The 13,098-nt window shown below is 35.1% G+C and overlaps 2 long non-coding RNA genes across 2 annotated transcripts; both read left to right on the top strand.

The window, feature by feature from the left end:
* The first annotated feature begins 4,294 nt into the window (after nucleotides 1-4,294).
* LOC107795616 (uncharacterized) lies at nucleotides 4,295-5,422 on the top strand. Its single transcript, XR_012700936.1, has 2 exons — nucleotides 4,295-4,637; nucleotides 5,240-5,422. It is a non-coding gene; the product is annotated as an uncharacterized LOC107795616 (long non-coding RNA).
* Nucleotides 5,423-11,727: 6,305 nt separating this feature from the next.
* Nucleotides 11,728-12,859, top strand: LOC142171372 (uncharacterized). Its single transcript, XR_012700935.1, has 2 exons — nucleotides 11,728-12,075; nucleotides 12,677-12,859. It is a non-coding gene; the product is annotated as an uncharacterized LOC142171372 (long non-coding RNA).
* Nucleotides 12,860-13,098: the final 239 nt, after the last annotated feature.

The following is a 13,098-nucleotide window of genomic DNA, read 5'->3' as shown; positions in this document are numbered from 1 at the left end:
ACGGGCATCGCAGATGCGAAACTCACCTCGCACCTGCAACCCCTGACCACTCCTTCCAAATCTGCTTCTGCGCTTAATCTTTTGCACGTGCGGTCCCTCACCTGCGGCCCCCACTGCAGGTGCGAAAACACTAGAAGTCTGAAGACTTCACCAATAATATAAAATCCAATCTCGATCCGTTAATCACCCAAAAATCACCCGAGGCTCCAAATTTTGCACACAAGTCATATTCAACCCTACGGACCTACTCCAACTTCCTGAATTGGAATCCGACCCCGATATCAAAAATTCCACTACCGATCAAAATCTTCAAAACTTCGACTTTCGCCATTTCAAGCCTAAATGAACTACAGACCTCCAAAACACAATCCTAACATGGCCATAAGTCCAATATCACCTAACGAAGCTAACAGAACCGACGAAACTCCATTCCGGAGTCGTCTCCACATAGTTCGGACTATGGTCCAAATCGTAAGGCTTACGCTTCCGTTTAGGGACTAAGTGTCCCAAAATACTCCGAAATCATGACCAACACCTCCCGGCAAGACACATAAGTAGAAAAAGACATGGGGAAAGCAGTAGACACGGGATCGGGGCTATAACTCTCAAAATGATCGGCCGGGTCGTTACATAGTTGCATTCACCATTACATATCATATCTTAGTCTATGTCATCATATGTTGTCACATCTCATATCATTGACTAGGGATGCTTAGAATGAATGTAGTAAGCCCGAAAGACTACATATATTGATTACTGAGTGAGGCCGAGGGCCTGTTGTGAGTGATGTTTATGGGATTGGGCTTAGTGAGGCCGAGGGCGTAACACGGTTGTGAGCCATGATGTTGAGTTTGATAGTTTTATATGGCTGCGAGTCATGGTGTTGAGTTTGATAGTTTGATATGGCTGTGAGCCATGATGCTGGGCATTGTGTATGCCTTTGTACATCACCCAAGCAGTGTGTATGCTTCTCGATATATATATATATATATATATATATATATATATATATATATATATATATGGGGCATTGTTTATGCTTCAGTGAGCATTGTGTATGCTCCATAAGTGCCCTTTGGATTCATAAAGATGTTGGGTAATTTCTTTCACTGTAGTCATGGCAAGTCCTTAGTGTGTACTGTATTAAGATATGTGTACTCTTGTTGGTTAATTCTTATTAACTCTTTTGATACATATATATGGAGTTATTGTATAATTATCATATTTATTATATCGTTCTTATTGTGATGTGTTTGTATTTTCTAACACTTATTCTTAAGGTATTCAAGGTGGTGGGTCGAGGATCTTAATGGGTTATATTTACTTATAACTCACTACTTACCTGCATCTCTATGTAGATACTATCGGGGTTGATAGAGCTAGTGGCTCATAAGTTTGTTCGGGCTGATTCTATTGCAGAGGTGAGCCATCGTATTTTTCGTGGAGGCTGTCACTGTAGCTTTATCTAGTTTGTGTTACTTATTTCCTTCTCTTTGGGGTTTGTATACCCGTCAGCTAAACTCCTGTCACTCTGTTAAATGCTCCACGGTCTTAATGTGAGATTTGAGTTAGACTATTATTATTTGAGTTACCGTTGGTGTTTTTATCAATTGACTAAGGTATTGGTTGGTAACCATTTCATTTTTAATCATTAATAATTCTCTTAGGCCTACACTTATTGTTTGTGTAAATGGTTAAACGTATGAGAAATGGGTTCGCCTGGTAAGTGGTGTTAGTTGGGAATCAGTCACACTAGAAGGTAGTTTGGGATGTGACATATTTTATTTTTTATTTTAATTTTACTTGTTGACTTGAGAAACATGGAATCTTGGAATTATGAGAGTTTCGATATTGGTAATTCTACTATTGATCTTACTTGTGCTTATTTTGGAGGAAACCACTTGTGGCGAAATTGTCAAAATATTTTCGATAGCGACTTATGTGCACTAACTAAATCTTATGTGTGGAATGTATGTGATGTTTGTGGTGGTCAAGATGGTTACTTTTGTGGTTGTGCTTATATTTATTATCCTCCTCCCCCCTCCCACCCCTAATTATGATAGTTTTCCTTTTACTTGTGAAGTTACTAGGAACAAAGAACCTTAGAATGACTCCAAGTTGCACATAGTTGCCTCTTACCTTTGTAGGAGTAAGATCATGAGAAGAAAAGTCATTATATGGAAGCAAAAGGAAGCAAGTGAGATGGTTAGAACTAAGTGTGGGGTACTCGCATAAAGAACCAATTATGAGAGAAGTCTGAGTATCCCATGAGTTGCTAACGCTTCGACCACTGTCCAACCAGGGAGTATCTTTTACCCTCTTGTATTTATGGGTGTGCATTAGGGACAATACACCGTTTTAAGTGTGGGGTGAATAGACTGTTTGAGTATTGCTATTCTATTTTATTTGTTTTATTTTATGTGTTAAAAAACAAAAACAAAAAGGTAGAAATAATCCCTCTTGGTTTTTTTTATGGACACTGTTCTTTTCTAAGGGATGACTCCTTGAACTGGGTAGTAGTTTTTTATCTTGTAGGTAGAATTTTCAAAATGATTTGAACTTTTCGCAACGATGGAATTCCTTGACAGTTTTCTCGAAGGCTTAAAGTCTACAGAAGAATACAAAAAAAAACTTTGTTTTTCTTTTGAACTGATAGTGGAATGGGGAGAACTTAAGTATCTATGTATTTTGTCATGTTTTATATCGGGGCTTAGGTCTGGAGCATTTGAACTAAGTATTTTCTTCATGATCTTTGTAATTACATGCCTTGAAAATATGTATGCCTTTCTTTTGACGTTGGGGCTTATCTTTTGACTTTTGTGATTAATTTTTGTGTGCTTCAATTTTATGATGACTGTGCTAGTTTCTTTAACTTGAGACATGAGTCTGAGCCGTCCTAAGTGAGTCGTGTGCATTGTGTGAGGTAAGATTTTGGTGTACTTTGTGCCATCCTTGTTAGTCTAGAACATGTCCCGTGTGTGAGTCGAAACGAAATGATTAAGTCTTGTAAGTTTGGAAAGTGATATAGGTTTTCTTTGATTGACCATTTACCTATTTACCTACTAGTGCTTATATTATTGTAGTCAACCCTTTTGAGTATGTAAATTTTTTCTTTGGAAGCCACATTACAAGTCGAATCCCCTTTATTCTTGATCAAATCTTTTCGAACATTTATATCCAAAAGCACTTAAGTAACTTGAAGAATAAAGAATGAGATTGGATAATTTTGAGTGAAACCATAGAAAAGCCGAAAAGATGCACGTTTGTATAAACAACAAAAGGCATAAGCCGAAAATACCAAATTAAGGAGAGCAAAAAAGGTAAAAAAAGAGAAAAAAAAAAGAGATAAAAATGAATAACACATCCCATATCTGTGTCTAGGCTAGTAAATATCAATATGTTGATGTGCTTAATGAAGAATGGCCTAAATGTGTATGATTTCATAGTATTATATTGAAGTGGTCATGATAAGAAGGTGCTTAGAAGTGAAGTGTAGTGTATTAAAGTACCTTTGGAGGGTTAGTCACTACTTTCTCAAATATATCTTACCTGTTCCCTTAGCCTACATTACAATTGATAAAGTCCTACTTGATCCTAGACTTTGCGAGCTTAAATTAGTATAATCTTACACTACGGGAAAGTCCATGGAACGAGCTTTGGGTGGCATAAGCGTTTATTTGTGAGAGTGAGCAAAATCTTTCGATCTGAGAGTCCTTAAAATATACTGGAACTTATATTTGAGTGTGTGGACTATTTTCTCTGTGGTTTGTTGGTGAGAGCATATGATTTGCAAAGGATTGGTAGAGACCTTGATTTTTTTTAGTTGGAACAAAGAGTGAGTCATAGTGTGGAACGCATTAGAGTACTCAAGTTTTGTGGCGAGGACGTTAGAAAGAGCCACATGAATATTTTAAATGATCTTGACATGAGTCTTAAACTTGATAAAATATATGAAGAGTGCATACGTTAGGTTTTAAACGTTGATATAAACCATTGTCATTGATGTCATGCTTAAGCAGTGAACTGGTTGGTAATAATAAAATTATGTACTTCCATTACGTTTTTTAGAGGTGAAAATTCATTTCTTGATTTCTACCAAAGAGAAAGTACGTGGAAGAACGGATCACATGGCTTCATATTTTCAGTTAGTAATTTAACCTTAATTTAACACAAGCACAACCAAGAAAAATCATACAAAACAGGAAATCATCCAACTTTTAAGGCAAATCTCCAACAAAAAGTTTCAAAATACACCTATAAATAGCATAATCAATAGCATAACCAAATCGTCCCAAAAAAGAAACACAAAGCAACAAGCACATTAAAAAAAAGTAATATCAAGCGAAAAGCGAGTAGCGAAACATCAAAAATAAAAAATAAAAAAATGGAATCATCAAAGAAGCTTGTTGCAGTGTTTCTTGTGTGCATGGTTATGCTATCATCATCTGTGCATGTTTCCAAGGCTCATGAACAAGAAAAAAGTAACGCAGAAATGTTTAAAGAAGCTGTTCTAAAGACTAATGCTGAATACACAACTTGCTTCAACATATGTGAAAAGACATGTATTGCTCAAGGTCTTGGATACACTCATTGTGAGATGAAGTGTGACAGCGGCTGCAACGCCAAGTTGCTAAAAGGTATATACACTAACAGTGTAAGTTTAACACGTGCTAGTAGATCACTACAAAAAAAGATTAAAAAAAAAGCTAAATATATTGTTGGACTATCGACAAATAATTTAAATATATCTTCCATTTTATTTTTAAACTATTTTCGTCGAAGTTGGCTTCTTGGTGAAACAGAGTCGATGAAAATTCCTTCACAACAAATCAATTTCCAAGGATATAACTATTAGAAATTCGTACTTTTTTCGGTAGAGATATTAGATTATATATATTAATGTTTATCAGAGGAATTTATAAATAGTAATTACCATATAAATATCTCATTTGTATAAATTTATCTTTTGTATTATTCGTATATAAAACTAAAACTGATTTTTACCATGTTATCACATTAGTGTTTATCATAAAAAATTAACTAAGTACCTTATAAATGCATGATTGTATAAATGTATTTTTTTTTTTACTTTCACCACAAAGAACGTCTTAATAAAAATTAGTTTTTATTACTTGTACTGTCCTTTCTTCAATCCTTCACATTTTTTTCTTTAATTCAAACATATAGTTGTTGATTATTCTTCCATTTTCTAATATGTTATTCTCTATGATTTTCTCAGAGAAACTCGAGAGATTGAAGAATTTGAAGCCTTGAAGATGGACCAACGGATGCAGAAATAGAAAATATATAGGGAAAGAAAAATAAAGCGATGGTTTTTCATTTCTACTAATTAAGTCATTCATCATTTCTTTGCCACTGTAGTCGTAATTTCATGCTTTAATAAAGTCGTTTCTTTCTCTAATTATTCTTTTTCTTTCGAGTCAGTCGCAACAAATTTCTTTATTTTATTTATATCTTCTTAATTTTCTTGATTTTTTTGCAATATTCATGTTATTTTGGGCACCGATGCTGTGTGTTAATTTGTCCGGTTGACTAATAAATGAATCTTTTTGCCAAGACCCAAAACTTAGCCTGTCGCGATGGCGCCTAACGTGGTACTAGGCAAGCCGAAATTTCAAAATATTTCCTACACGTTAAATGAAAAGGAACTAAAACAGTTTAAATAATTAAAGCTCTCTAAAAACTGGATGGAAAATCAAAACTCAATACGGAAATCTCCAAAACCAGGGTGTCACTAAGTATATGAGCATCTATACAATAGAAGTTTCAAAAATACCGTCTATGAAAAACTAAAACTAAATACGTAAAGCTGAAAGATAGGGAAGAAGGGTCAAGGTCTGCGAACGCCGGGCAGCTATCTTGAAGTCTCCGAAGGATCAAACTGCGCGGATAATCAATACCCATCGTAGCCAGAAACATCTGATTTGCACAAGAAGTGCAAGGTATAGCGTAACGACTCGACCGGCCGTTTTGAGAATTTGCATTCCGTTCAGCTATTTGAAGTATTGAGTAGCTTCATATGATGTATTATGACGTGTGTGAATTGTTCGCGTTGGTTTTCAGGTATTTTCGGAATTAGTTTTGAATAATGAATTTCATAGTTGAAGCTTTAAGTTGGAAGAGTTGACCAAATTTGACAAAGTATTCGACCTCTGATCGGAGTTTTGATGATTCTGTTAGGTCTGGATGATGATTTTGGACTCAGGTGTATGCCCGAATTTCCATTTGGATAATTCTAGAAGGTTTCAGCACTAATTGGTGAAAGTTGAAAATTTGAAGGTTTGAAAATGTTCATATGTTTGACCGAGGTTTGACTTTATTGATATCGATGTCGGATTTCGATTCTGAAAGTTATAGTAGGTCTGTTAAGTCATTTATGACTTGTGTGCCAAATTTGAGATCAATCCGAGATGTTTAGGTTTGTTCGCCGTTAGTTTTGAATTTTAAAACTTCAATAACGTCATTAAATCGATATGAAGTGCAATTTATGATTTTGATGTTGCTAAGTGAGATTTTAAACATCGAGTAGATCTGCGTTATGATTTGGAATTTGCGTACAAAATTCGGGGTCGTTCGGAGTTTGTTTGATAGCATTCGGACGCTTTGTTATAATTCTAGAAGTTCTTGAAATCTCCCTTCAAATTTCATGCGTGTTGATGTCCGATTCATGATTTCGAGTGTTATTTTAGTGATTTGATCATGCGAGCAAGTTTGCATGATGTTTCTAGACTTGTGTGGATGTTTGGCGTGGAGCCCCGAGGGCTCGGGTGGGTTTCAGGGTGGTTTCAGATCATTTTTAGGCCGTTTAAGGTGCTGATTTTTGGCTACAGGGGTTTGCATCACGATCGCGAACATTTGGTCGCGTTAGAAAGGAGCAAACTGCAGTTTGGGGCCTTGTGAATAGTGATCACAAAAGCCTTTTCGCGATTGCATAGGAGAATCTTCTGTTGCATAGGGCTGACTTTGGAAACTTATATCTTGTAATTCATAAGGATTTTGGCGATGATCCAAAAAGAAAAGTTGTAGTCGTTGATGTCTAGTTTTCAGAAAGTCAAACCATTTATCATTTAGGGCTTTGTACAAAAGGTTATGGTCATTATACTAGAGGCTGTAAGGGAAGAGTTAGAAAATCGTTATTGAAGAATTTGTTTCTCGCGATCGCGAAAAGATGTCCGCGATCGCGAAGAAGGAAGCTTGGGCAGTGGATTTAATGTCCAATTTTGGAACTTTGAGCCATTTATCCACATTTTGAGTTGGGGACCTCGGGATTTAGCGATTTCTAAGGCAATTTTTATCACATGTATTGGGGTAAGTGTTCTCTACTCGGTTTCGATTTTATTTCATGAATCTATCTTCGTTTTTGGTATTTAATTGAGCATTTCAAGAGAGAAATTGGGGGATTTTTATTAATGTTCAATAGAGTGAATTTTTGAGGTTTGAACATTGATTCGGAGTTGAATTTGAGTAAAACTAGTATGGTTGGACTCGTAATCGAATGGGTTGTCGGATTTTGTAAGTTTTGTCGGGTTTCGAGGTGCGGGCCCAGATTGGCTTTTTGTTTGACTTTGGAATTTTGATTAAAGATTCGACATTTATCATTTGGAATTTATTCCGTAGGAATTATTTGATATATTTGAGTTGTTTTTGGCTAGTTACGAGCTGTTTAGAGGTCGGAACGCGCGAGATGGCATTTTTGGAGTATCATTTGGCTTGCTCGGTATTGGATTTGGCTTGTTCGAGGTGAGTAACACTTGTAAACTTGGTGTTGAGGGTATAAAACACTGAATTACGTATTATGTGATTGATGTTGAGGTGACGCGCATGCTAGGTGACGGGCGGGTGAGGGTGCACCGTGTGAATTATGATTTAGTCGATTCGATGGAACTATGTAGCTATCTTATCTGAACATTTTTACTGTACTCTATATCTTACAGCACTTGAGCTATAATTTATGCTAGAAATCACATTTAGACTATATGTTGGTACTATTGGGACCCACAATGGTCGTTCTTTGCTAATGAATTATTTGCTTAATTGCAGTTAAGTACTCAGTCGCATTCACCATTACATATCATATCTCAGTCTTTGTTATTATATGTTGTCACATCTCGTATCATTGATTATGGATGCTTAGCATGAGTGTTGTGAGCCCGAGAGATTGCAGAGATTGATTACTGAGTGAGGCCGAGGGCCTGTTGTGAGTGATATTTATTGTATCGGGCTGAGTGAGGCCGAGAGCGTGATCCATGATGTTGAGTTTGATAGTTTTATACGGCTGTGAGTCGTGGTGTTGAGTTTGATAATTTGATACGGCTATAAGCCATGATGTTGGGGCAAGGGTATGCCTTTGTACATCATCCGAGCAGTGTGTATGCTTCTCGATATATATATTGGGATATAGTGTATGCTTTAGTGAGCATTGTGTATGCTCCATAAAATATTTAAAGCATTGTGGTGCCGTTTGGATTCGTAAAGGTGTTGGGTAATTTCTTTCACCGTAGTCATGACAAGTCCTTAGTGTGTACTGTGTTAAGATATGTGTACTATTGTTGGTTAATTCTTATTAACTCTTTTCATACATATATATATATATATATATATATATATATATATATATATATATATATTGAGTTATTGTATAATTATTGTATTTATTATATCGTTCTTGTTGTGGTGTATTTGTATTTTCTAACACTTGTTCCGAAGGTATTCAAGGTGGCAGGACGAGGATCTTAATGGGTTATATTTACTTATAACTCACTACTTACCTGCATCTCTATGCACATACTGTCGCGGTCGATAGAGCTAGTGTCTAACAAGTTCGTTTGGGCTGATTCTATTGCTGAGGTGAGCCACCGCATTATTTGTGGAGGCTGTCACTACAGCTTTATCTAGTTTGTGTTACTTATTTCCTTCTCTTTGGGGTTTGTATACCCGTCAGCTAAACTCCTGTCACTCTGTTAAATGCTCCACGGTCTTAATGTGAGATTTGAGTTAGACTATTATTATTTGAGTTACCGTTGGTATTTTTATCAATTGACTAAGGTATTGGTTGGTAACCATTTCATTTTTAATCATTAATAATTCTCTTAGGCCTACACTTGTTGTTTATGTAAATGGTTAAACGTATGAGAAATGGGTTCGCTGGTAAGTGGTGTTAGCTGGGAATCAGTCACACTAGGGGGTAGTTTGGGATGTGACATATTTTATTTTTTATTTTAATTTTACTTGTTGACTTGAGAAACATGAAATCTTGGAATTATGAGAGTTTCGATAATGGTAATTCTACTATTGATCTTACTTGTGCTTATTTTGGAGGAAACCACTTGTGGAAAAATTGTCAAAATATTTTCGATAGCGAGTTATGTGCACTAACTAAATCTTATGTGTGGAATGTATGTGATGTTTGTGGTGGTCAAGATGGTCACTTTTGTGGTTGTGCTTATATTTATTATCCTCCCCCCCTCCAACCCCTAATTATGATGGTTTTCCTTTTACTTGTGAAGTTACTAGGAACAAAGAACCTGAGAATGACTCCAAGTTGCGCATAGTTGCCTCTTACCTTTGTAGGAGTAAGATCATGAGAAGAAAAGTCATTGTATGGAAGCAAAAGGAAGCAAGTGAGATGGTTAGAACTAAGTGTGGGGTACTCGCATAAAGAACCAATTATGAGAGAAGTCTGAGTACCCCATGAGCTGCTAACGCTTCGACCATTGTCCAACCAGGGAGTATCTTTTACCCTCCTGTATTTATGGGTATGCATTGGAGACAATACACCATTTTAAGTGTGGGGTGAAGAGACTGTTTGGGTATTGCTATTCTATTTTAGTTGTTTTATTTTATGTGTTAAAAAACAAAAACAAAAAGGTAGAAATAATCCCTCTTGTTTTTTTTTATGGACACTGTTCTTTTCTAAGGGATGACTCCTTGAACTGGGTAGTAGTTTTTTATCTTGTAGGTAGAATTTTCAAAATGATTTGAACTTTTCGCAACGATGGAATTCATTGACAGTTTTCTCGAGGCCTTAAAGTCTACAGAAGAATACAAAAAAACTTTGTTTTTCTTTTGAACTGATAGTGGAATGGGGAGAACTTAAGTATCTATGTATTTTGTCATGTTTTATATCGGGGCTTAGGTCTGGAGCATTTGAACTAAGTATTTTCTTCATGATCTTTGTAATTACATGCCTTGAAAATATGTATGCCTTTCTTTTGACGTTGGGGCTTATCTTTTGACTTTTGTGATTAATTTTTGTGTGCTTCAATTTTATGATGACTGTGCTAGTTTCTTTAACTTGAGACATGAGTCTGAGCCGTCCTAAGTGAGTCGTGTGCATTGTGTGAGGTAAGATTTTGGTGTACTTTGTGCCATCCTTGTTAGTCTAGAACATGTCCCGTGTGTGAGTCGAAACGAAATGATTAAGTCTTGTAAGTTTGGAAAGTGATATAGGTTTTCTTTGATTGACCATTTACCTATTTACCTACTAGTGCTTATATTATTGTAGTCAACCCTTTTGAGTATGTAAATTTTTTCTTTGGAAGCCACATTACAAGTCGAATCCCCTTTATTCTTGATCAAATCTTTTCGAACATTTATATCCAAAAGCACTTAAGTAACTTGAAGAATAAAGAATGAGATTGGATAATTTTGAGTGAAACCATAGAAAAGCCGAAAAGATGCACGTTTGTATAAACAACAAAAGGCATAAGCCGAAAATACCAAATTAAGGAGAGCAAAAAAGGTAAAAAAAGAGAAAAAAAAAAGAGATAAAAATGAATAACACATCCCATATCTGTGTCTAGGCTAGTAAATATCAATATGTTGATGTGCTTAATGAAGAATGGCCTAAATGTGTATGATTTCATAGTATTATATTGAAGTGGTCATGATAAGAAGGTGCTTAGAAGTGAAGTGTAGTGTATTAAAGTACTTTGGAGGGTTAGTCACTACTTTCTCAAATATATCTTACCTGTTCCCTTAGCCTACATTACAATTGATAAAGTCCTACTTGATCCTAGACTTTGCGAGCTTAAATTAGTATAATCTTACACTACGGGAAAGTCCATGGAACGAGCTTTGGGTGGCATAAGCGTTTATTTGTGAGAGTGAGCAAAATCTTTCGATCTGAGAGTCCTTAAAATATACTGGAACTTATATTTGAGTGTGTGGACTATTTTCTCTGTGGTTTGTTGGTGAGAGCATATGATTTGCAAAGGATTGGTAGAGACCTTGATTTTTTTTAGTTGGAACAAAGAGTGAGTCATAGTGTGGAACGCATTAGAGTACTCAAGTTTTGTGGCGAGGACGTTAGAAAGAGCCACATGAATATTTTAAATGATCTTGACATGAGTCTTAAACTTGATAAAATATATGAAGAGTGCATACGTTAGGTTTTAAACGTTGATATAAACCATTGTCATTGATGTCATGCTTAAGCAGTGAACTTGTTGGTAATAATAAAATTATGTACTTCCATTACGTTTTTTAGAGGTGAAAATTCATTTCTTGATTTCTACCAAAGAGAAAGTACGTGGAAGAACGGATCACATGGCTTCATATTTTCAGTTAGTAATTTAACCTTAATTTAACACAAGCACAACCAAGAAAAATCATACAAAACAGGAAATCATCCAACTTTTAAGGCAAATCTCCAACAAAAAGTTTCAAAATACACCTATAAATAGCATAATCAATAGCATAACCAAATCGTCCCAAAAAAGAAACACAAAGCAACAAGCACATTAAAAAAAAGTAATATCAAGCGAAAAGCGAGTAGCGAAACGTCAAAAAAAAAAAAAAAAATGGAATCATCAAAGAAGCTTGTTGCAGTGTTTCTTGTGTGCATGGTTATGCTATCATCATCTGTGCATGTTTCCAAGGCTCATGAACAAGAAAAAAGTAACGCAGAAATGTTTAAAGAAGCTGTTCTAAAGACTAATGCTGAATACACAACTTGCTTCAACATATGTGAAAAGACATGTATTGCTCAAGGTCTTGGATACACTCATTGTGAGATGAAGTGTGACAGCGGCTGCAACGCCAAGTTGCTAAAAGGTATATACACTAACAGTGTAAGTTTAACACGTGCTAGTAGATCACTACAAAAAAAGATTAAAAAAAAAGCTAAATATATTGTTGGACTATCGACAAATAATTTAAATATATCTTCCATTTTATTTTTAAACTATTTTCGTCGAAGTTGGCTTCTTGGTGAAACAGAGTCGATGAAAATTCCTTCACAACAAATCAATTTCCAAGGATATAACTATTAGAAATTCGTACTTTTTTCGGTAGAGATATTAGATTATATATATTAATGTTTATCAGAGGAATTTATAAATAGTAATTACCATATAAATATCTCATTTGTATAAATTTATCTTTTGTATTATTCGTATATAAAACTAAAACTGATTTTTACCATGTTATCACATTAGTGTTTATCATAAAAAATTAACTAAGTACCTTATAAATGCATGATTGTATAAATGTATTTTTTTTTTACTTTCACCACATAGAACGTCTTAATAAAAATTAGTTTTTATTACTTGTACTGTCCTTTCTTCAATCCTTCACATTTTTTTCTTTAATTCAAACATATAGTTGTTGATTATTCTTCCATTTTCTAATATGTTATTCTCTATGATTTTCTCAGAGAAACTCGAGAGATTGAAGAATTTGAAGCCTTGAAGATGGACCAACGGATGCAGAAATAGAAAATATATAGGGAAAGAAAAATAAAGCGATGGTTTTTCATTTCTACTAATTAAGTCATTCATCATTTCTTTGCCACTGTAGTCGTAATTTCATGCTTTAATAAAGTCGTTTCTTTCTCTAATTATTCTTTTTCTTTCGAGTCAGTCGCAACAAATTTCTTTATTTTATTTATATCTTCTTAATTTTCTTGATTTTTTTGCAATATTCATGTTATTTTGGGCACCGATGCTGTGTGTTAATTTGTCCGGTTGACTAATAAATGAATCTTTTTGCCAAGACCCAAAACTTAGCCTGTCGCGATGGCGCCTAACGTGGTACTAGGCAAGCCGAAATTTCAAAATATTTCCTACACGTTAAATG

Source organism: Nicotiana tabacum, chromosome 17 (genome assembly GCF_000715075.1).
Source record: "Nicotiana tabacum cultivar K326 chromosome 17, ASM71507v2, whole genome shotgun sequence".
Taxonomy (NCBI): Eukaryota; Viridiplantae; Streptophyta; class Magnoliopsida; order Solanales; family Solanaceae; genus Nicotiana; species Nicotiana tabacum.
The sequence above is the reverse complement of the archived record's forward strand: the minus strand, read 5'-3'. Positions and strand labels throughout refer to the sequence as shown.